This window comes from Mesocricetus auratus, unplaced genomic scaffold, assembly GCF_017639785.1.
Source record: "Mesocricetus auratus isolate SY011 unplaced genomic scaffold, BCM_Maur_2.0 Super-Scaffold_4256, whole genome shotgun sequence".
Classification (NCBI taxonomy): Eukaryota; Metazoa; Chordata; class Mammalia; order Rodentia; family Cricetidae; genus Mesocricetus; species Mesocricetus auratus.
In genome coordinates this window covers 124465759-124489577 of record NW_024429182.1, presented here as the reverse complement: position 1 = coordinate 124489577, position 23819 = coordinate 124465759, and the positions used below count along the sequence as shown (strand labels likewise).

The 23819-nt window shown below is 39.9% G+C and overlaps 1 pseudogene; it reads right to left on the bottom strand.

Annotated features, from left to right (window-relative positions):
* Positions 1-22063: 22063 nt before the first annotated feature.
* Positions 22064-22567, bottom strand: LOC101843980 (annotated as a pseudogene).
* Between the last annotated feature and the right edge of the window lie 1252 nt (positions 22568-23819).

Here is a 23819-nt window from a genome sequence, read left to right as displayed (position 1 = left end):
GCTGCTGGAGATTCCGCTCATCTATTTTTCTTCATTAGCCCTTTGTCTATATCATAGGAGTTGCCCCTGTAATTTTCATTGTTCTGTCTCTTGGTTTAATTATAGAGCTACATGTAATGATTTGCATCCCTTGGTCAGTGCTTCTGGTTGTCAATGGAATTAAATATTCCCCTATGCGCCCTTCCTCAGCTTTGTTTCTTCCCATAGAATCTTCAGCATATGCTGACACTTTTTCATGCAAACAGTTTTATATTATCTTAAATGCTTTCCTGGGTAGAGATCAAATAAAATTGTATTAATCCCACTGTGCAAAAAAGGGACCAGGAAGAAAGATGGAGAAAAGTTTGTGGCAGTCTGGATGGATCTGATAACCAATAAGTTCAGGCTTAGGCATACGTAAGAAGTCAGTTTGACACCGAAATGATTGCACAAGGCAGGGAACTTCATGTGTGAAAAAGTGGTGCTTGGCAGTTGACTTGTATGTATAGAAAACATACCAAAGTGCATGTGGATAAAGGCTCACAGAAGATAATCAAGAATCAGGAGGTTTAAAGTCTTTCACAGAGCTCTGTTTCTCTGTGGTGTGACATTGAGCATCACTGAAGCTCAACTGTCATTGAAAATAAAATGAGGTTGCTAGAAATGTCTCACACTCCACACTAATAACCATACATTACAAGTACATGAGAAGACTGAGAAGTACAGGAAAAGACTGAGAAGATGTTTGGGAGATGATACTTGGAGCTTCCAAACCAGGATCACCTGGCCTTGCACCTCTGGGCCTGTGGTGAGGCAGCACACCTCTGTGAGAGTGCCTTGTGCAAAAATATCACTCACCTTATTCCAGGAAGCAACAGAACAGAAGGGAGTATCACACACACCCTTCAAGAGCATGGCCCAGAGACTTTAGGCACTCCCACTGGGCACCACTCTGAATCAAGCTTTCCCAAGTAGGAGTATCCTAGGGAAACAAGCCTTCAAACCATGGTGTTGTGGGCTACCTTCAAGAACCAAATTAAGCCAAGTCCTTTTCAACTCAGAAATTCTCTGATCATCCAAAATAAACATTTTTGGGTCAAAATATGTGTCAGTAGAGGTATCCAAGGATAATAAAGACTATTTTTGAGGTGACTATTTTAAGGGACCCCTGAAAGACCAAGAAATCGCCTACTCAGAAGCTCAGAGACTTCTGTTTACATAAAATGTTTGCTAATCTCTATGAAGTTTCAGACAGAACATTACCAGAGCCACCGTGTTTAAGATTTGTTACAGGAACTTTCTTGGGTTCACATGAACAAATAAATATCTTTCCATGTCAGACAGGACACCAATGACAGACCAAAGAAAAGACTCTGCCCAGGTATCACTTGGTGAACCAAAGAGGTGTATAGAATTATTTGCAGGTGCAATAATGGATTACTCAGTCAGCTATCTGAATCATGGAAAATCCCCCTTCAGTAGGACCGATGGCTTGGAAAAGCTATGTCTCTCTGTATATTGTACAACTTGCAGGCAGATCCACCATCACTGAGATAAATAAATTGCTACCAGATTTCCAGAATGTGTCACCCATTAAATGAGACGGAAGAGATTTATTGTGCATCTCTGAGAAAATTCTACTTCAAGTGATAACCACATTCACATTTTCCTCATAGGTTAGGTAATAGTTTTTAATTTGCACATAAAACCAGAAGTAAAAAAATCAGATTAACTGTCTACATCAGTGATTAAGGGGTTAATAATTCTGCTTTTAGTAGCAGCAGATTAACTTTATCACATGCTTACAGTGTGTGATCTGGCATTTGTTACCTTGGCTATATCACTTGCTAAAACCAGTGTAGTAGTTTAGAACAAGGGCAACAGTAGTTTCTGCAGTGAGAAGGTAAGAAAATCAAGGTCCAGAGGAATGGAACCTGCCCAAGATGACACAGCAGCCCACAGTAGAGCTGTGTGTTTGAGTCACACTGCAATTTTAGCACCCATTCTGATAGAGAAACAAGCAGCCAACACCATAGCTAGACCCTTTAGAAATCTGTCATTCCTGGACATAGGTAAACTAAAAGCTTTTTACTTAAAGGGATGCAGATTCTTCAGCCCTACAAAGCATCCTGAGAGGAGGAGGCTCACCCTCAGGGGAGAAAACATAGTCAAAAAAAGAGTTTGGAGGAAGATAAGAGTAATTATTCTCTTGGTCTTTCCACAAAAGGTAGCCATTGCCATTTTATTAAGGTCTAAATGGGTATCTATCTTAGAAGTTCACCATAGAAAACTATCTTTTTTTCCTTTAAATTAGAAACAAGCTTGTTATACATGTCAATCCCAGTTCCTTCTGCCTTCCCTAGCCCACTTGTTATAGTAGTGTTAGTAGTTCTGACTACGAGTTGCACCATCCTTAGTGGATTCTTCAGTAGTTTTTGCATAGCTCCTCTGAGCGGGGAGGGAGGGTTCCTTCCAGTGAGATAGTGTTCAGAGTTCTGCAAGCTTTTTCTATAAAGGGACATAAAGAAAATATGCTCAGCTCTTCAGGCTGTACAGTTAGTCACCTTCACAACTACTCAGTCCTGCCTGGTAACATAAAGTCACCACAGGGTTTGAGAGTAGATGGGTATGACTATGTTCCAATAAATCTCTAAAAAGCCAGTGGGATCTTATATACATAAGTATCTATGGTGAGTTGGGTTCCTAACCCATCTCATTTTGCTGGAGACTTCTCCATGTTTAGCATCAAAAGTCCTACATCTCATAAAATCTCATTCCAAAGCATATTAGGATGATGGGTTACTGGGAACTAGGTGAGTTCAATTTGAATTTGACAGCAATCCAGAAATGAAGAATAATACACTGAGCATGGTAGGCACCATCCCTCCCTCCCCTGGATCTAAGGACAAATGGGGTCTGTGAGCCCTGAGGTATGGTGCATGCATAGAGAAAGGAAGGAATCATAATGTTTTTCCCTAACTGTGTTGCCCTATGGGGATTCCCCCATATATTCAGACTAGCTATAAACTGAATGTTGTCAAGACATCTGATCATCTCAGGAGAAGAATGGTGACTCATATAGAACTGCCATTCTTGAACTAATTACTGTTCTATGGTAGCATGAGCCCCAGAGAATCTGAGGGACTTCAGATGATAAACAAGAGAGAATCTTCAGGGACAAGCACACTACAGATGTAAAGCTAATTCCAGCACAATACTAATTGACTCTTTGCAGTTCCTGTCAATTTGTGTGTGGAATTTTACAGTGAAGTGTCAAGATATGCCGAAACCACAAACTCTATGATTTCTACATGTTGCCAAGACCCCTGAACATATCATGATTGCAAAGAACAAGAAAAGTTAAGGATATTTACAGTAAGAAAAATGATGCCTTCCCTAGCTGCCTACATGTGTTTCATAAAACTCCCCATTTTCCAAATAGTTGCAAGAATTAAAGGTGACATTCATCGTCAATTTGCCTGGTGTGTTGAATATGATTTGCTATAAATTCTTTGACTTGACGTGATACCATAGCTTTTTAATGGTCTGTATAAATGGGAAACATATTTACTGAATTGAGGAAATCATTTCAATGACATATTTGAACAGAGGGTATAGCTTAGTAATGGAGAATTTATTTAGCATGGGAGACACAATGGATTTGATCTCAATATGAAGAAGAAAGAATAAGGAGGAAGGGAGGAGGAGAAAAAAGATGAGGGGAGGAATAGGAGCAAGAGAAGGAGGAAGAGGAAAAGAAAAAGAGGAGAAGGAGGAGGCAGAGGAGGGAGAAGGAGGAAAGAGAAAAGTCAGAGACAGGTATCTGGATGTGCAAACCTAAAGGGAGAGCTGGAAAGATGGCTTAGTAGTTAGAGTACTCAGGGCTCTTACAGCAGAACCTGAGATAATTTCCCAGCACCCACAATTTCCTGTAACTCCAGCTCTGAGAGATCTGACACCCTCTTCTGTCTTCTGCGGGAACTGCAATAATGTTTACACTACATACATGAACACATAATTTTTTTAAAAAGCTGAATAATGATGATTTACTTAACTAAAGGAAGAAAGAAGGCACATATGATCGTAGAAAAAACATGTAAAGGAGATTAGAGACCATATAAACAGTCAAAGATGTTGTTAAATATGTGCTTAAATTCTTCTCTTCTGACCTTTCTCTTTTGAGATGTATAGTAATTTATTTTTAATTATGCTGATTGTATTGCAGAACACCAGAACTTCTTTTTACCAGTAAACAACATCATTCTCACCAATCCTCTTCTACCATACAAAATCGATACATTAGTCTTTCAAAATGACCTTGTTTCAAAGTTGCACATATTCTTTTTTTGTAAAGTATTCATCAATGGATTATTTCTATATCTCATAAATGAACACAGTTGTTAGCACATTAAAAAAGATGTGTCTGTTATTGTATAACCTTCAGAGAAGTATTAGATAACTGCTTGAAACATTTGAATCATCCTAGAGTTGACTAGTTTCACAGTGGTTTTTACTTGATACATTTATTGCAAAACTTCTAATTTCTAAGGAGGTATTTGTTTTAAAAATTAAACAACAAATCACATTACCCTTACTTATCAAGCCCTATTACTGGACAAGAATTTGACAGAATTTATCTGATAATTATTATGTTAATTGGTAAGCATGGTGGATATATTTCATAATTTTTTAAATACTGATACAACTATGAGTATTTTTTCAGATAGTTTTATTAAGTCTTCCACTAGAGTAGCAGGTAGTTTGATGTAAAGATTGTACTAAATTTGTGAAGGCCTAATGAACCTTTAAATATTTTATTTTACACATATGAGTGTTTGTCTACATGCATGTTTGTGCACAATGTGTGTGCCTAATACCCAAGATGCCCAGAAGAGGGCACTTGACCCCCTGGAAAGGGAGTTAGGAGATGTTTAGAGGAATCACAAGGGTCTCTGGGAATTGAGCCTCTGGATTATCAGTCAGTGTTTTTAACCACCGAGCCATCTCTCCAGCCCCCCTCAATGTTTTAAATTTAAATGACTTATCAGTGAAAATCCAGACAGGCATTTTTTGTTTTGTGCAAAAATCTGTTTTCTGAAAAATCTATACTTAACAGCAGTAAAATAATTGTCTCAAATTAAGTTACAAAGGATAAGAAACACAAACTGAAAGTGTTCTAAGAATAACTGACATTTCAAACAGTACATACATTTTATGTTTGTTAACTTAATGCCATCTTCACTTAAACCCACAAAAAACACATTATGCAATTACAGAAATGACATAGCCCACAAAAAGTGCTTCATATCTTGTGTTGCTTTTCATTTCCATTCAGATCAATATATTTTCTTTTTTCTTTGAGATGTCCTCCTCCTAGGCCCATGCATTATTTAAAAGTGTGTTCTTGGTTTCTAAGTGTTTGCATCAGTTCCTGTTACCTTTCTGTTAATGAGTTCTAGTTTTATTTTGTTGTGGTCAGACAACACACTCTGTGTGATGACTCCAGTGCTTTCAGATATGCTAAGATGAATTTTATGGCTCAGAATCTAATCTGGTCTTCATGAGCAATCAGAAACAATGTACAGTGCTAGGGATGTACCTTATCAGTATAGAATTTACCTAGTATGTCCTTTCCAGGGCTGCAGCACAACACTGTGAGGGGGCGGGGCATTTTGATGTTGAGTGGAGTGTTCTACAGATATCACTTAGACAGTCTTGGTTGATGGCACATTGAATTCCTGTCTTGTTATGTTTCTGTTATTGATAGAGATGTGTTATAGTGTTCAGGTATCTATGTGAACTTCTATCTCTCCTGTGGTGTCTGTGGCATTTGCCATCACAAAGGACTGGTGTTTACACTTGGTAGAGCCAGGTCATTTTGGTTACCTTAGCCTTTTACCACAGTTTGAAAAACCATTTTTTCTGTCATAAATATTTACTGTGAAGTGCATTTTGTCTTTTAAGAACATAGCTTTCCTACTTTTCTTGATTATATAATGTCTTAAGTCCTTTTACTTTCAGATATTCTGTGTTACTGTATTCAAATGAGCTTCTCATAGACATAATGCCACTGTATAATATTTTATATACTTTCTGATTTTTTTCAGCTTGTTTGCTGTGGCTATTTTCCTTTAATTGAATCATTGACATAGCAGGGTTTATATCTGCTATTTCCATTTGAATACCTGATTTTTATTTTCCATAATTTTGTCTATGTTTTCTTTTTAAAAATTAAAATAGGTTATTCTCTCATATAATATATCCCAGCCACAGTTTTATCTCTCTCCGCTCTTTCCAGCTCCTGCCCCCATAGCCCTCTATTCCCTGGATCCATCCCTCCTCCATTTCCTCTTTAGAAAAGAGCAGGTCTCCACGAGACCTTATCTATGTGTTCTTTGTTCTAACTTCCTATTTGTCACTAAAACTTTAGGATTTCATTTTCATTTACTTATACTAGCCATTTTAGGATATCTCTTTATAGTGCTTTAATGGTACTTCCAGCTATATCATATTCAAAATTTATTTTTATAAATATTGACATATAAAATGAATGTATGCACATATGTACATGCATGTGATAAATATGATAAATATTTATGTATAAAATATAAAGCTTGTTATTGACTAAAGATACTAAGAGATAGAATACATACTTTATGCCACCTTTTTCTACCTATAATATAATTTTCTTAAACACTTCCTCAAAGTACATTTATTTATATACATACATTTATAATACATTTGATTGTTCTATGATTTTTGAATCCACCATTTTGTCATTTTAATATTAGCTTTGTCACTGGGATGAGGTCATATTGAATTGTGGTTTTAGATGGATACCTATGTGAGCATTTGTCATTATCCCTGTTGATTGTCAATATGTCTCGCTTTGAAAATTTTCTTTTCATACCCCTCACCTACTTTGAAATTGGATTATTTAGGAGTATATTTGCTGGTAGATTGAATGTCGCTTATCATTTTTGAATATTAACAACCCCTTATTAGATATACGACTTAAAATATTTTCTTCCAAGAGGCAAGCTGTCCTTTCAATTTGCTGATTGTTTACTTTCTAAGCAGAACCTTATAGATTGGTTTAATCCAACTAGCTTATTCTGTTTTTAGTGAGCTGTGCCTTTGGTGTTATACTCAAACAACTGTTTCTCAGAACAATGTTGTGGAACTGTCTCCTTGTTTGGTTTTGTCATTTCTCCCCGGGAGCTATGTGTTAGGATCTTCTACATGGGTCTTTAAGGCACTTTTAGTGGATGTTTTACGGTTGTGTCCACTTTTATTCTTCTACATGCAGATTTCTAGTTTCCTAGCACCATGTATTGAAGAGGTGACATGTTTTCATTTTATCTCCTTGATGTCTATGTCAGAATTTAGTGGAGCATCTAGAAATTGTTTTATTTCCCAGTTCCCTACTTTGTTCTGCTAATCTATGATGTATGTGTTTTGGGTCTTTTTTTTTTCTTTGTCCAGTAGCAGGCTGCTTTGAATTCTGTAACTTTGTAACTGTTGTGGCCTGCATATGAAATGATCCCAAAAGCCCCTTTCTTGAAGGCTTGGTTCCCATTACAATATTATTCATAGGTGCAACACCATGGAAGTGACTGGCTCTTGGGGGCATGGCTTCATCATCAGTGGATTACTTCATAGACATTCATAATTTGATGTATTGTTGGAAGGCAAGAAGGTGAGGCCTGTTTCAATAAGTCAGTAGGGCATGCCCTGGAAAGACACAGCTTGTCTCTGGCCCCTCATGAAATAAACTATTTATTCATCATGATGTTCTGTTCCGCCGTGCACAATAAAGACCAAGTGGTTGAAATCAGTGACATCATGAGCCAAGACAAGAATTTCCTCCTTTGTCCTCTATGACTCACATATTTTGTCATCATAACCAAAGGCTGAATATCACAGGGCATAATTCTGAAATCAGTCAAGATTTCTTTGCCTATTTGAAACCTTTTGGGGTTATGCATACTTTTTTCTCTGTGAATGTATAAATCCATGTTAGCTTTTAATTCCACATAATAAGATGGCTAGGAAAAATGCATATACCCCACTATCCTGAAACTGACTATCTCCGTTCTCTGTGGTTTCTATCTTTAAAATATATGCCTGTTTGGGAAATAGAACCATTTGAACCAAACTATAATGATCGATTTCTCAATTGTCAGAATTGGTTCTCTAGAGGATAGACTCTGAAAAGAAAAAAAACGAGGGGAAGGCCAGTTAACCATGTTCACTGCCTTTTGCAGATTGATTTTCAGTGATTTTTTACTTTATTGCTCAGAATGGAGTCTTACAAGGGCTAAATGACAAATGGAACTTTGACAATGGTACCTGTGCAGTAGATCAAAAACCCATTGTCACATGGGTTGTCCAGTTGATGGATCAGCAATTATTAAATGTATTCTTGGTCCTAGAAGGTTGTGCCTTCAAGATTTTAACATGACAACTATTAATGTAAAGATGAGTCTCTTCAGGCTGGGCAGAGTGGCACCCATGTGGGGTCACCACACCTGAGGGGTTGAGGCCTATACATCTGAGACCAACTGAGATGACACAATGTTACCTTGCCTCAAACAAAACAAATCAATGCAGAACAGCCAAGGTGGAAAGTCTGGTGTCTCCTAAACTGCTAAGGTAATACACGTGAATTACAATTCCTATGAAGGCATTAATGAAACTGGTGACTTCACAAAAACCCTTCATAGATACAAGCGTTGTGATTCCCCATTTGTTTGTACTTAACTCTCAAATCTGGCCAGGGATGATTAATTTTGGATTGGCCATGAAAATGAAAATGAATTATCCTAAGCTGAGCAGGTAATGACTCCAGTTGCATTTATTATTTAGGTGTGATCTATTTCAAGGAGGAAATCAATAGAAGTCCTCGTATTGATTTAGTGCAATGAAGTTCATTTCGAGTAGCTGAGAATCTAACAATATGTCATACCATCTCACCCCAGGATTATTTTAGCTATTTGTTGCCATACCATAATTTAACCTATAGAGATATAACTGTTTTCCCTATTCAGAAGACACAGTACACAGGTCTGATACATTGGCAATACCAACTCTTAAAACCTGAAAAGGAACCCTTTTGTCTTCCTAAAATCCATGTATCATGGAAGAGAAGGTAAATTCTATGAAAATATAATAGATTCAAAGTTCATGGGCAAAGACATACTGAAGTATTTTAAGAGTAAAAGACAAGTTACAGGTGCTGGAAAGATAGCTCAGAGGTAAAGAGCATTGGCTGCTCTTCCAGAGGTCCTGAATTCAGTTCCCAGAAACCATATGGTGGCTCACAACCATCTGTAATGAGACCTGGTGCCCTCTTCTGGCATGTAGGAACATAGGCAGTCAGAATACTGTATACATAATAAATAAATCTTTTTTAAAAAAACACAAATTACACTACCTTGTGCTGTGTACTTTTATGAACACAACCTACATTTGGAAACACGCTTAAATTAATCAGGAGTACATCCTCAATAGAGTGGAAATATATGCATATGCTCTAAATATCAGCACCAGTGCAGGTGGCACAACTTGGAAAGGGGAACTGGTTAGGTGAGACTAAGTTGAGGATCTTGAAAGAGATCATTCTGGACTCAGGACAGTCCACTCTAAATCTACAAGCACATGCCATGATAATCAAAGGTGAAGTTACACACAAGGTAGAAGAAAATATGGAGAGTGATGTATTCACAAGCTAACTAATGTCAAAGATGGCAAGTGTCTTAGTTAGCGTTTCTAATGCTGTGGTGAAACACCGTGACCAAAGCAGCTTGGGGAGGAAAGGGTTTATTCAGCTTATACTTCCATATTGCTCTTCATCATTGAAGGAAGTCGGGACAGGAACTCAAACAGGGCAGGATCCTGGACACAGGAACTGATGGAGCTGAGCAGAGGTTACTGAGAGGTGCTGTCTGTTTACTGGCTTAATTTCAAAGGCTTGCTTAGTCTGCTTTCTTACAGAACCCAGGAACACCAGCCCAAGATGGCACCACCTAGGAAGACCTGGGTCCTCCCCCATTGACCACTAATTGAGATAATGCCTTACAGAGGGATCTCATGGAGGTATTTCCTCAACTGATGATCCTTCCTCTCTGACGACTCTAGATTATGTCAAATTGACACATAAAACAAGCTGGCATAGCAGATTACCCCTACAAAGCTAGAAACAGCACATCCCTCTGACCTTCCTATGGGAACCACTTTTTCTGATTTGAGGTGTGTAGTCTCCAGAACTGAGAGATAAAAACAATAATAAGGTTACAGTTTAATCCCACCAATTTTGTGGTAATGTTATATAGTAGTTAAAAGAAGTGGAAACAATAGCTCTGATTGAATGGAGCCTAGAAGAAAGAAGCCATTGTATACAGTCCTAATTCAAACAGATCCAATGAATTGTACACAACTTGAAGAGGTCAAAATGCTATATTGAAATATTATGAACCCTAATAAGGAATGTGCAGACCCCTTGGATTTAAGGTAAAGTTCTGCACTCTTTGGCAATATGTTACTCTTCTTTGTAGAAAGGAGCTTTGGGGTGTCTATGTGGCCTCAATAAAAACTGAATGTCTGTGCAGGGAAACCAGATGATCCTAGGCACTGAGTTGCCTCTGTGAACTCTGTGTCCCTTCCACTTGGAAAAACATCAGAAAATGGTTGTGGCAGAGATTGGCCCCGAGCTTGTGCCAAAGGTTCACATAAGTATATAAACAGATGATTCATATTCAATTCATGCCCGCTCCTGCCCTGCCACAGCAATCCAACATCTCCATTCATTAATACCTAGGCCAGAGTCAAGTAACTATACATGGTGGGAATGTGGGAGTAAACTCAAACTCAGTTCATTTTGAGAAGGCAGCAGAAAAATACCATTATCACTTTCCTAATCCACTGAGGGAAAGTAGTCCTTGGTATTGCTCTTGTTTGTAGTCTGGCTTGGAATAAAAAAATGCCAGCACAACTCAGAAGGAAAGTCAACCACAGCCCATCACGTAGAGTCATCAGAGACTGCAAGTACAAACACAATGAAGAAGGGGTGGGGTGCGGGGAGACAGATGCATGGGGAGGCTTCAATTGAAAGAGCCCCGCAGAAGAAAAGAAGTCAGCTGATTCTTCTGGGAAATGCCTGGTAATTTTCCTAGAGGAATTCTTGGCATAGACAGGACAGGAAGGTCTGTGCTTAATGAGAACCTTACTATTAGAAGTGCCTGAAGCTATACAGGTCTTAGAAGTGGTGGTGGTGGTGGCCTTCTGGGGTGTGGCCTATGATCAAGCATGTAACTTTGAGTAACAGACAACACAATGCTTATAATGATACATGATAGCAGCTCTCCAGCCAGAAAGGTGACTGTGGGTCCTGATAATTCTGTTTCTGGGAACCCAGAGCTTTGGAAAGCTTTCACTATCCAGAGCCAGGATGTTCAGCTCTTTTTGCCACAGACTGAAATGTTGGACTCCTGGAATTTCTTTTCTCCAAAGTAATGATGACTAATGATTCGGAAGTTTAAACCCTGCATGTCCCTTCCATTGGGTCAGCACTGGCAAACACACAACTCCAGTATTTTCCAGTAGGATGAACTGAAGCAGTTCTCTATAAAACTTTGGCTGGCTTCCCTGTTTGTTCACAGGTTCCCCTTGGGGTCCATGAATCCATCAATCTCCTGTATAATGTGTCCTGCCTTAGAGTCCCATGTGGGGGCAGTTGATCTAAGACATTTACAGTCTCCTCAATGCATAAGCTTTCAAGTAAAACTCAATACCATTTAAACAGATTCAAAACTTGAGGAGTGACACCCTGATTCACTTTATGAAAGTCCTGACTATATGGCCAGCAAACACCTGACTTTGTAGCCAAGCTTATTTGGAGCCCTTGATAATTTTTCCAACCCAGTCCAAGAGAAACATACCACAGCTGATTTGCCATTAAGATTGTCAAAGGATGGCTTTCCCATTAGTAACTATGGAAATCAGCCCAAGTGCCGTTCAACCTTTACATATGCAAAACGGAAACTGCAAGTCTAATGAGCTGCTTTGATTTGTTAAGTCACCTCTCCTTACAGACACTTATCTCCATAATAAAACAGTCAGAACTGCTTGTACAGGACTGAAGTGCAGACCCCAACTACATTACTGGCGTCCTTCTCACTTTCATGTGGATAAATATATCTACAGAAATTAGGAATGAGATGGCTAAGAGCAGCATAAAACTTTTCAGTTTGGTAAAGGCAATTACTTGCAGCCACATTAAAGGATTGATTTACCATAAAGCAATTACATTTTTGTTCCCACTCAACATAACAATGCAATAGTCTATAAACAGTATGAGAAAAGCAGTTTGAGAAAACTGAAATAGTACCCTGCAGAAACAGCAAGGGCTGAAGTACTCATGAATGTTTCAATTTACCCAAAAGTGAAACACTCCAATGACTGACGTCTCTATATGGAGAAAAACTAGATCCTGAGTGAGCATTAGAACCAGCCATAAACACAACCCACAGCGTTGAGACCTGCTACAAGAAAGACAAGTCTATCCACTGTTCAGATTGGCTTCCTTATTACTTGGAACTGTTACAAATGGCTTTTACAGTTTGTCTCCTTTCACCAAGATCGCATATGCATTGCTCCCTTGTGGTTTGGTGATCATTTTGCAAGTGAGTTTGGAGATTTTACTGGTGGTAGACGTCACAGCCTCCCCATGGCCTGGCAGCTTACCTCAATAGCTTGGCAATATGCTTGTCCCTTCCTCCAGCAGAACTTCTTGCCCCTACTTGCTGTTATCTGAAGAATGTCACTGGGCCTGGAGGACTGATCTTATCTAAGAAGTGTCTCTTAACCAGATGCCTGATTCATAGTTTGGCTTGACCCTTGGCACAGATCCCTGCTAAGAAAACTTGTGCTGGAACCTACTGCCATATAGAAAGCCTTAAACAGGAGTGTGTCCAATACTGTATGTTTCTTATACTCTGGAATAAAGTGGAGCTGATTTCGCCGAAGCGTGTCTCTTATAGACCTGTCTCTGTTCATGTTCATGGGCCATGCACAAAGCTTTCAGTCGCCCCTTTTACCTCTTTCCCCTTGTTGACTGATGTCCAACAGGCTGAGAGGGAAAGAGGACCCCCACACAGGCGGTGACTCACAAGAATAAGATTAAGACAGATTTATAAAGAAGAATAGATCACAGCCAGAGGCCTCCATGCTAGAGCCTCAAACATCGGGGAGATGTTTTTGGTGTCTGGGAACTATTTTCTGGTGTGTGAGTATGAACTCGTTCATGTTAGGTAGAAGGCTTTTATACTGAGCTTTCTGCTCTTGTTTGTGAAGAACAGCAATAGGAGTGGGGACAAGCACATAAATAGAGGAACAATGAGCACGGTTGAACAAGGGTCTCTGGTAGGTTCAAGAACATTTTGGGTATGTGTGCAAGAGTGGTATAGCTGGATCTTGAGGTAGAAAGATTTCCATCTTCCTGAGGAACCACCACATTGATTTCCACAGTGGCTATAAAAGTTCACACTCCCACCAGCAATGTTTAAGTGTTCCTTTACTCACCGCAATGAACTGTCACTTGTTCTGTTGATCTTAGTCATTCTGACAGGTGTAGACAAATCTCAAAGTAGTTTTGATTTGCATTTCTGTGATCTTTAAGGACTTTGAACATTTCTGTAAGTGTTTCTCAGCCATTTGAGTTCCCTTTGTTGACAATTCTTTGGTTAGATCTGTACCCGACTTTTTGATTGGGATATTTGTTTTCTTGATATCTAATTTTGTCACAGGCTTTTTCTGCATCTAATGAGATGACCATGTGGTTTTGTCTTTCAGTCTGTTCATATGGTAGATTACATTTATTGATTTTTTTGCATATTGAACTGTCCTTGCATCTTTGGGATGAAGTTTACTTGATCATGATGGATGATCTTATTGATGTGTTCCTGGATTTGGTTTGCAAATATTTTACTGAGTATTTTTATATCAATGTACATAAGGAAAATTAGTCTGTAATTCTCTTTGTTGCGTCTTTATGTGGTTTGTGTATCAGGGTACTTGTGACCTCATAAAATGAATTGAGCAAGGTCCCTTCTGTTTCTCTTTTATGGAATAATTTGAATACTATTGACATTAACTATTCTTTGAAAGTCTGGTAGAATTCTATGCTAAGAATGTTGTGTATTTATTTTCATCCAAGTCTAGAAAGTATTCAGTTTCTTTATTAATCTCTGTTTCGCTTCATTTTTCATTCAGTAGAGTTGTTCAGTTTCTGTGAGTTTGTAAGCTTTCTGTTGTTTCTGTTGCTGGTGATAACTAGCTTTAATTCAGGGTGGTCAGATAGGATATAGTGTGTTATTTCATGGTCAGTTAGGATATAGTATGTTATTTCAGTTTTCTTGTATCTGTTGAGACTTGGTTTGTGACCAAGTCTGTGGTCAGTTTTGGAGAAAGTTCCAGAAGGTGTTGAGAAGAAGATACGCACACACACACACACACACACACACACACACACACACACACACACATTTATTGGGGGGTAAAATGTTCTGAAAATATCTGTTGGTTCATTTGGCTTATAACTTTAGTTAGCTATGACATTTCTCTGCTTAGTTTTTTGTCTGGATGACCTGTCTGTTGTTGAGAGTTGGGTATCGAAGTCTCCTACTATATTGATGTAATTTAATATTTTGAAGTGTTTTTTTGTTTGTTTGTTTGTTTGTTTTACAAACTTGAGTGCCTTTGTTTTAGGGGAGGAGATGCTAGGAATCATCTTGAATTTTTTTCCTTTGATGAGTATCTAGTGTCCTTCCCTATTTCTTCTGATTGGTTTCCAATCAAAGTCTATTATGTCAGATATTATGGCTACACCAGCTTGCTTTTTAGGTATATTTGCTTGTAATATCTTTTGCCAACCCTTTACAATGATGTGATGTCTATCTTTGATGCTGGTATTTCACAATGATGTAACAAAAGGATGGATTCTGGTTTGTATACATTTTGTTAGTTTGTGTCTTTTTCTTTGGGAATTATGACCATTCATTGTGAGAGATATCAAAGGCCACTTATTGCTAATTCCTGTTACTTTCTTGATGGTAGTGGTGGTAGTAGTGTATATGTCTTCTTTCTTTTGACTTTACTGATTTACTGGTTTTGAATTATTTATTTCCTGGATTTTCTTGGATGTGGTTAACCTCTTTATGTTGGAGTTAACTGTCCAGCACCTTTGGTTGGGCTGAATTTATAGGCAGATATTGTTTAGATTTCATTTTATCATGGAGTGTTTTCTTTTCTCCACCCATGGTAATTGAAAATTTTCTGGGTATAATAGTCTGGCCTGGCATCTGTGGTCTCCTAAAGTCTGAAGCTCATCTATCTGGGCTCTTTTGAGTTTTAGAGTCCCCATTGAGATGTCAGAAGTAATTCTAATTGGTCTTCCTTTGTTTGTTACTTTTTTTTCCTTGCTGCTTTTAATATTCTTTCTTTGTTCTGTGTGGTTAGTGTTTTCATATTATGTGGCAAGTGAACTTCCTTTCCCTGTCTAGTCTATTTGGTGTTCTATATGATTTCTGTACCCTGATAAGCATCGCTTTCTTTAAGTTGGGGAAATTTTCTTCTATGATTTTGTTGAAAATATTTCCTGTGCTTTTGACCTGTGTTTCTTCTCCTTCCTCTATTCCTATTAACCTTACATTTGATGTTTTCATAGTGTCCCAGATTTCCTGGATGTTTTGTGCCAGAAATTATTTTATATTTTATATTTTTATTTTGGCTGTTGTATCCATTCCTTCTATTGCATTTTTAACAACTGAGATTCTCTCTTCCATCTCTTGTATTCTGTTGGTTAAGCTTGCCTCTGGTTCCTGTTAAAGCTCCTAAATTTTCCATTTCCAAATTTCCCTCAGTTTTTATTACTATTGTTATTGTTAATTCTGTTTCCACTTTCGTATCTTGAATGGTTTTTATTCATTTCCTTCCAGTGTTTATTTGTGTTTTCATAGATTTTTAAGGAACTTATTCACCTCCCTTTTTATAGATCTCTATCATATGCATAAAAGCTGTTTTAAGGTCTTTTATTTGTGCTTCAATTATGCTGAATATTCGGGGCCTTTTGTGGTAGTAGGATTTCTGAGTTCTAGTGGAGACAAATTATCCTGGTTGCTATTGATTGTGTTTCTGAACCATCTGCAATTAGAATGATTATCATACTAGGTGCTCATATCTGGTCTTTGTTGGGTGGGTGTTTGGATCCTTGGTTTCTGTTTCCTCTCTTTTCCTAGGAGAGTGTGGTAGCTATGTGTTGCCTGTAGGAAACTCTTCTGGGATCCTGATAGGTGCAGCCACTGAGGACTTTAAGTGAAATGTATTTCTGGGTATTGGGAACTGACTCTTAGGAACAGGGTTGTGCTGGAATAGAGAGCTGGGGAGGAGGTACACAGGAGGGAGAAAAACAGAGTGTTCTACCAGGATCTGCTTGTTCCCTTGGGAATTGGAGCACAGAGTGAGGAGAAGCCAGAGCAGGTGGACTGCTACAGAGCTACAGATTAAACTTGGGGTAAGGGAGGGAGAGATGAAGACTTGCTAGCCTCCTGGTTTGCTGACTGGGTTCCCAGAAGTGCCTTCTGAGGTTGGGGGCTGGAATCAAGCTACGAGTGGAGGGAGGGAAGTTTGGAGGGGAAAGAACTGTGAGATCCAGTAGAGATAGGGTCAAAGAGGAAGGGGGCCTCCACAGGTGGTCTGTTACAGAGCTAGGGACAAGACTAGGGGTTTTTGAGGATCTGAAGGAGAGGTGGAGATCTGTAGTGACCCTACCTGCTTCCTGTCTGGAGTGGCCTGTGTGTTCGCAGGGAGTGCCTACTGGAGTTGTGGGGGAAGCCAAAACAGTTAGTAGGGAAAGAGTTGTGGGGAAGGGAAGATCTGTTGGCTCCAGCAGGAGATTAGGGTGTGGGGAAGTTGCCACACGGTCGTGGACTCAGAAGAATGGAGGGAGAGCTAAAGATCAATCCGTTAGTCTACCTGATTCCCCGGCAGGAGTAGCCTGTGAGTTCCCAGGGAGTGACTGCTGGAGATGAGAGCTGAGATATAGCAATGGGAGTGGCTAGGAGCAGAAGATCTAAGGGACCCGATGGAGATCCTTGTAGGGTGCGGATGGAGACTGTAGCAGATGGTCTGTTGCAAAGGTGAGGGTGAAACAGGAGGATTGTATTTGGAGGGGCAGGAGAGGTGACAGCCTGTTGTTAGCCTACCTGCTTCTCTGACTGAAGTTTCTTCTGCCTTTTTTAATTGTCTTCACGATTCCAGACTTTTGAGTGGTCCACAGTAACAGCAGATTTTCCCCATTCTGTTCAACGCACATGCAATCACACCCAGAGTATGTACTTCACCTGCCATCTAAGCATTGCTCAGTTTAGTCAAGTTTTCATGTAAAATTGTCACCATGGTTTATGTCTTTTCTTACCCTTCTACCCCTCCTTTGTTTTGAATTTCTATGTGATTTTGAATTCTCATTTTTACCTGTTTTTAATTCAACATTAAATATCATCATGGAACTTAATAAAGTAGTTTTATGGAGATATAATTTGTATACCATAGAATATACTGTTTTAAAATACATAATGCAGTGAACGTTATATTAACAATTTTATAATTATCACCACTACCTAAAACAGATTCATTACATAAAAAGAGAACTTGCCTGCCCTTTCATTTGTGCCCCGTACTAGGACATTAAACAATAGAAAGACAGTTCCATCAGTGATCTTACCCAGCTGTGAAACCTATGAAGTACAAAATCAACACGCTAGGTAAGATGAGCCTAAAGCTGAAATAGGGGCATGATGGTCACAGCGGCAACCAAACACTCTCTGATTAGTTCTGAGTTCCCTCCCCAGGTGCATTTCAACCCTGGTAACAGAAACCCACTAAAAAATAAAAACCAATGGCTATGGTGGCACAGGGAATTGCCACCACCATTGAAGTAAATCAGCATACTGTCATGCTGCCTTCTACACATGTATGTCCATGCTGATAGACAAAGCCACCCTCAGCATTAGCCAGAGAAGCACCTCTTTAAAACAAACAGCAGCACAGCAAATGAAGAAAGACTTGGCTGTGTAAGATGTTAAAAGGAGTATGTGGTGGGGACTGTGTGATCAGTCCTAGTCAGGATATTTATACCTCGTCCTCCATTGCTCAAGGACTATCACAGATGAAGAAGTAGAAAGACGATAAAAGTGAGAAAATACAGAGAAAGGAGATAAAATGCAGTCTTCTGGGAAGGATGTAGTCATTACAAACATTTCCTTGTGTGCACTGGGCCCAATAGCTAGCCACAGTTGGGAGAGGGCCTTATAGGGACTACTCCTCCCTGGTGAAATATTATTAAGGGCTCTAGGGGAGGAGGAGTCATTATCTTCAGATGTGCATCCATTAGTGAGCCTACTAGGTTTCATTGGATAGCTTTATATCCATGAGATTATAGATAGTCAGTTATTCTCTTTCTCTCTCTCTCTCTCTCTCTCTCTCTCTCTGTCTGTCTCTCTCTCTCACGCACGCGCGCGCACACACACACACACACACACACACACACACTAGCATGAACACTCAGAAGGGACCTCCAGGCAAGAAGCAAGAGAAAAGAGGGAGATGAGAGACATGGGTGTTTGTTTCGAGTGATGAGAATGCAGTACATATGACAAGTTTGAACTTGTCAAAGAACAAATTTAACTGATGCAAGGGTCCAGTTTCCTAGGATGACACACACCTGTAGGCATAAAGTTTCTCCTAAGTTTATGTATCTTTCCAAATAACTATTTTCTCAATAGTACTGACATAGTGACACTTCCTGGGCTTAATGTACATCTTCCATGTCTTAAGGATGATTTAGAAAACTGAACTGATCCCTAGGCTTGCTCTTCGGGCAGGTAGCATTTCTATACCTGAAAACATTTAATCCGTTTCCAAGATCACAGGCATTCATACTTAATTCTCCCTTGATTAGAGAAATGAATGGAAATGGCTTCTGATGTGCTAACCTGAGGAAAAGACTTTCTTTTTAAGCACCATCATCTTTTGCTTTGTAAAGAGCTACTTCATAAACAGCAATACAAGAATAAATATGCACTGTCCACATCCACACACAGCTGGTAATGGAGGGGCTTTGCCTTCCTCTGGGTCTTAGGCTGTGGCTCCTCGACATTGCCATGCACGTACCAAAACCACACATTCACACAGGACAAGCAGTACACAGTCACTCACTCAGAACTTCTCTGGCTTCCCACAGTTTACTATATTGCTTGCATTACTATTTTTTTTTTTGGTCACAGCTTTCAAACACTATTTGTTGTACATTGTGGAGAAAACCTGAGTGAGTGTGTGTTGTTGACTTGAGCTTCTACAGCTGAGAGCCCAGTCCACTCAACCAAAACTTTTTTGTGTATCAGTCTGACATGTTGGGTTGTTTTCCTCATTCCCTCACTGCCCCCAGTCAGGTCCAAATCTCTGGAGCCGTGACAAGGACTCTTCAAAATGGGAACTGAGTAGGGACAGGAAAGGGACCCTAGACACCTCTGGTCAGACGAGGAAACACTTTGGAGAAAGCTACAGTGATAAAGACACAAAAGAAAAGGAGTTCAATTCTCAGCATCAGGTGTAAGAAGCATGGAAAAAATATGATCAAGAGATAGATAGTTCTATGTTGATATTTTGGGGAAGCTTTTTAGGGAATCCACGGAAGTGAAGGTTGTCACAGAAGTTTCATAGATACTTGAGGCTGTGTTTGGGAGGAATGTCCATGGTTTGCAGAGAAGAGGATGAAGAAATTGGTTGTTTGAAATAAAAAAAAAATAAAAAGTGAAAAGAAATGGCGGGAATTGAGGAACCATTCTCCCCTTTTACTTTCGGCTCAACTGTTTTCAGGTTACCTTTGGCAAAACCAAACCAGCAAAACCAAAACCAAAATGAAAACTAACAACCCCCCCCAAAAAAACAGTAGGGTACAGGTGAGAGATGTTTGCAGTGTGTTGACAGCTTAGCCTTCTAGAACCCAGGCCAGGATTTGGGCAGCTTGCGCTGTCTCCTCACTGAGAGCAATTGTGGCCCAGCACTGCAGCCAGCAGTGGCACAGTCATGTTTGATGCGAATGACAAAAGTCATGAGGCCAGCATAGCTGTTTGACAAAGATCCAGCAAAGCTGAGCCCATGATGGCTGCCATGCCAGCTTTGGTTTTCATTTCCATCTGTTGCACACTTGGGAGACTTTTAATATTTGTACAACTTAGGGATACTGGATTGATGGAAATTTTTTTATGAATCATTTAATGCTTCTCTCAGGAGTACTGCTTCTAAGCTTCCCCAGGAAAGTCCTGAACATAGATAGCACCCCTACTGCTTTTAGGGAGATATCCTTATCTATTTGCAGGTCTTCCTTGTACTTTGGAGGTTGTGACACACATAAAGAAGCCAGAGGTGTCTTTATCAGGCTATGAGACTCTTGAAGCATGTGTCCCTGTACTTCCACAGGAACATGATATTCAAAGCAAAGCAAACTCAAAAAGGTCAACAAGATTCGCTGGGCTCAAGGAGTTGGCTACAGTTCAAATTGCGAGCCTCTTCCCACCATACACTCAAGACGATTACGAGGCATATACAGCAACAAAGTTCGATTAGCTGAAGTCACCTCTGCCCTACACAGAGATGTGTACCGATGGTCAAAGAATTGTGTAGAAAGATGATGAAAAGTATTCATAAATATACAAAATATGAACATGTATTATGTCAGAATTTGAGCAGTAACTGCAACAGCTTTTGCCTGAGGATATTTCTTGGGCATTAAGAGTTAATAAAACACTGCTTGGGACATGGCAGTATGCCAAGGATGGCTTGAAGATTGTTTTGGTCTAGTGTCCTTGTACCCACAAAAGCTACCAGCCTGAGAACAGGTTGTTGTATGCCTCTAGAATCTTAAAAATTGGTTATGGGGTTGATGAGTAAAAAATGGTTATAAAAGATACCTTTATCAATGATGTCAAAACTTTGGGGAAATGATTAGATATGATAAATCTGTTCTGTCATAGTTTATTAATGATGACTAAAAGATGAATAAGAGAAAGTGTTAAGCATGTGTCCAAAACCAAAAATGATATGATCTATGTTTTAGAACAACAGGAATGTATCTCTGCCTACCAAATTCTGTATAAATTAAAGGCACTCTGGCTGCTAGTCAGTCAGACTGCAAGATCCTCGTGACCACCATGGCCTGGTTCACTCCCTTCCCTCGCCTACTCCTTATATCTCCTGCGTGGACTGCATCTCTACAGGGGATGTGCTTCTTCTCTGTCCTGCTCTCCTAATATGAATCTAAGAAGTGTCCTATGTCTGATTCCTCCCATTGCCGCTCTTGCAAACACCCATCTTCAGACCCTGCCCTCAGCTGGAGCTGGACTCCAGCAACACAGAGAATTCTGGTGGCTTTAACATGCCTTGTGTCTTTCAGTTTAATCCATACAGGTAACATCAGGCAGGGGAGAAGAACTGGGCCAGTGCTTTCCCATCCAGTAGTGTGGTCACATCCTTCTATACCTGTCTTTATTAATGAGGCCCTCTGTTTTAGAAGATAGTGTCCTAACCACCTGAGTCCCAGTGATCTCTGATCAACTACTTGGGGTGGGTTACAGGCCTGCAATTTAAACAGGATAACTGTGAATTAACTGGAACCCAATTCCTAGGTGCTTGGACCTACAATAATTATAGCATCAATGTGACCCGACTACATGGGAACATCCTAGACAACCAAAAGACTTATGATCATATTGGCTAAACGTTGAGGCTCATGCAGGGTCTTCTTTACAATATTAGTGAGAACATTTGTTTTTGAAATAATGCCTCTGCTATTGTACTGTCCAGGCTAGCCTCTAACTTCCTATGCTGCCTAGGCTAGTCCTTCTGCCTCAGGCTCTTACATGACAGAATCACAGATGCTTGCCATCACAACTAGAAATAACATTTAACAGAGTTATATAGGTACACAGAACATTTTTTTCTTTAAAGTTTATTCAGTGCAACACAATCTTCAACTTCGCTGAGGTGACTGACCACAACTATGACCAAAGCCATCAGTAAACTGGAATTCAGTTGCTGAGGCACCCACAGGCTCAGTTCTCTTGTCAGCACCAGAGGTTGCAGCATTCCTTATATAGATGTGTGTCTCTGTCTGCCTCCTCTCTCGTGAATCTTGTCAGGCACTCACACAGTGAACTTTGAGCTGAGGCCTGCCATTTCCAGGACAGCTATAGAGCAGGGTTGCGACATGATCTTCAGAAGTAGGTGGAGGCAACTCTGGAGATACTGGATGCCCTCGTTTGTAAGGTGCCTACAGAAATGTCTACAGGCAAGCTGCTCCTTCACACAGCCTTGGACTTCAGTGCTGGCACGGCCTTTGTTACATGAAGGTGGGGCACCTTCTTGACACCAGCTTAGAGCGTTTGAGCATATGGACATCTTTCCTGACAACCACTACTTCTTCCTTAAAAAGGAGTTCATAGATGGCAATCTGGTTCTTCTTAGACATCAACATCGAGGCTGCTGCAGGGTCCAAGGTGGAGGTGAAAAGGAAGGGGCATGTGCGACACAGTGTGTCTTTTGGACATTATTCTTAAAGAAAAACACATATATCCAGAGCCACACAATAAACTATAGCTCATAGATGATGCCTAAAAATACTTAAACTCTACTCCTTCACACACACACACACACACACACACACACACACGTGTGCGCATGTGTGTGTGTATCATCATATATTTACTATTTATATTTTACCATATGATATTTTAATATGGTTCTTCTTGATAGTGAGTCAGCTGAGTCGTCATTTGGTCAACAGGATAGCAGGAGCTATGTCTGTTGAAGTCACTGTTGTGTGCCCCAGACCCCAGTGCCACCGAGTGCAGTTTTTAGTAATATTGTCTCAGGGCTTTCTATCGCTGTGGAGAGACACCATGTCCACGGCAACTCTTACAAAGAAAACATTTAATGGAGGTGTCTCACAGTTTCAGAGATTGAGTCCATTATCATCATGACAGCGAGAGTTGTGCATGCAGGCAGACATGGTGCTAGCTACATCTTGACCAGAAGGTAGCAGGAAGTCAACTGACTGTCACACTAAAGGAAGCTTGAGGTAAAGAGACCTTAAAGCCTGCCCACACAGTGACATACTTTCTCCATCAAGCCCACATCTCCTAATATTGCCAGTCCCTTTGGGGGCCATTTTCATTCAAGCCACTACCAATATTTATGCACTATTCAAAGCAAGGACATCAGTCAGCTTTCAGCACTGTATCTGATGTCTAAAGCAAATATAGAGGGAACGAAGTGGGATTATTTGCCTCATATTTTAATCATGGTGGGGTGGCCCCAGTCCGTTGTGCCTATGATAAACTGCATGCCATGCTGAGACTACATGATAGGATATAGCCACTCATCTCCTGAGACAGGTAGCAAAGAAAGACAGGGGAAGATGTTGGGGCCTCACTCTCTCATTAAGGGGCACCCACCCAATATCATAAAGGCTGGCACAACTCCCACAAATTCCACCTCCCCAGTAGAGCCATGTGAAGGAAGAAGCCTTCAACACTGGCTTTGGAATACTTTTGCTGAGATCATAACAGCCTGAGAATTCAGGCCACAGGCTTACAAAAACATATGAATCCTGGAGATTGTTAAGTGTCAGGCAACTGTGTCTCCAAGGCAGCGTGTGTGGAACTCCTCCTCCTCCTGCCCATTTTCAATTCCTCAGAAGGAAAAAGAAAGCCCTGTCCGTGTATAGC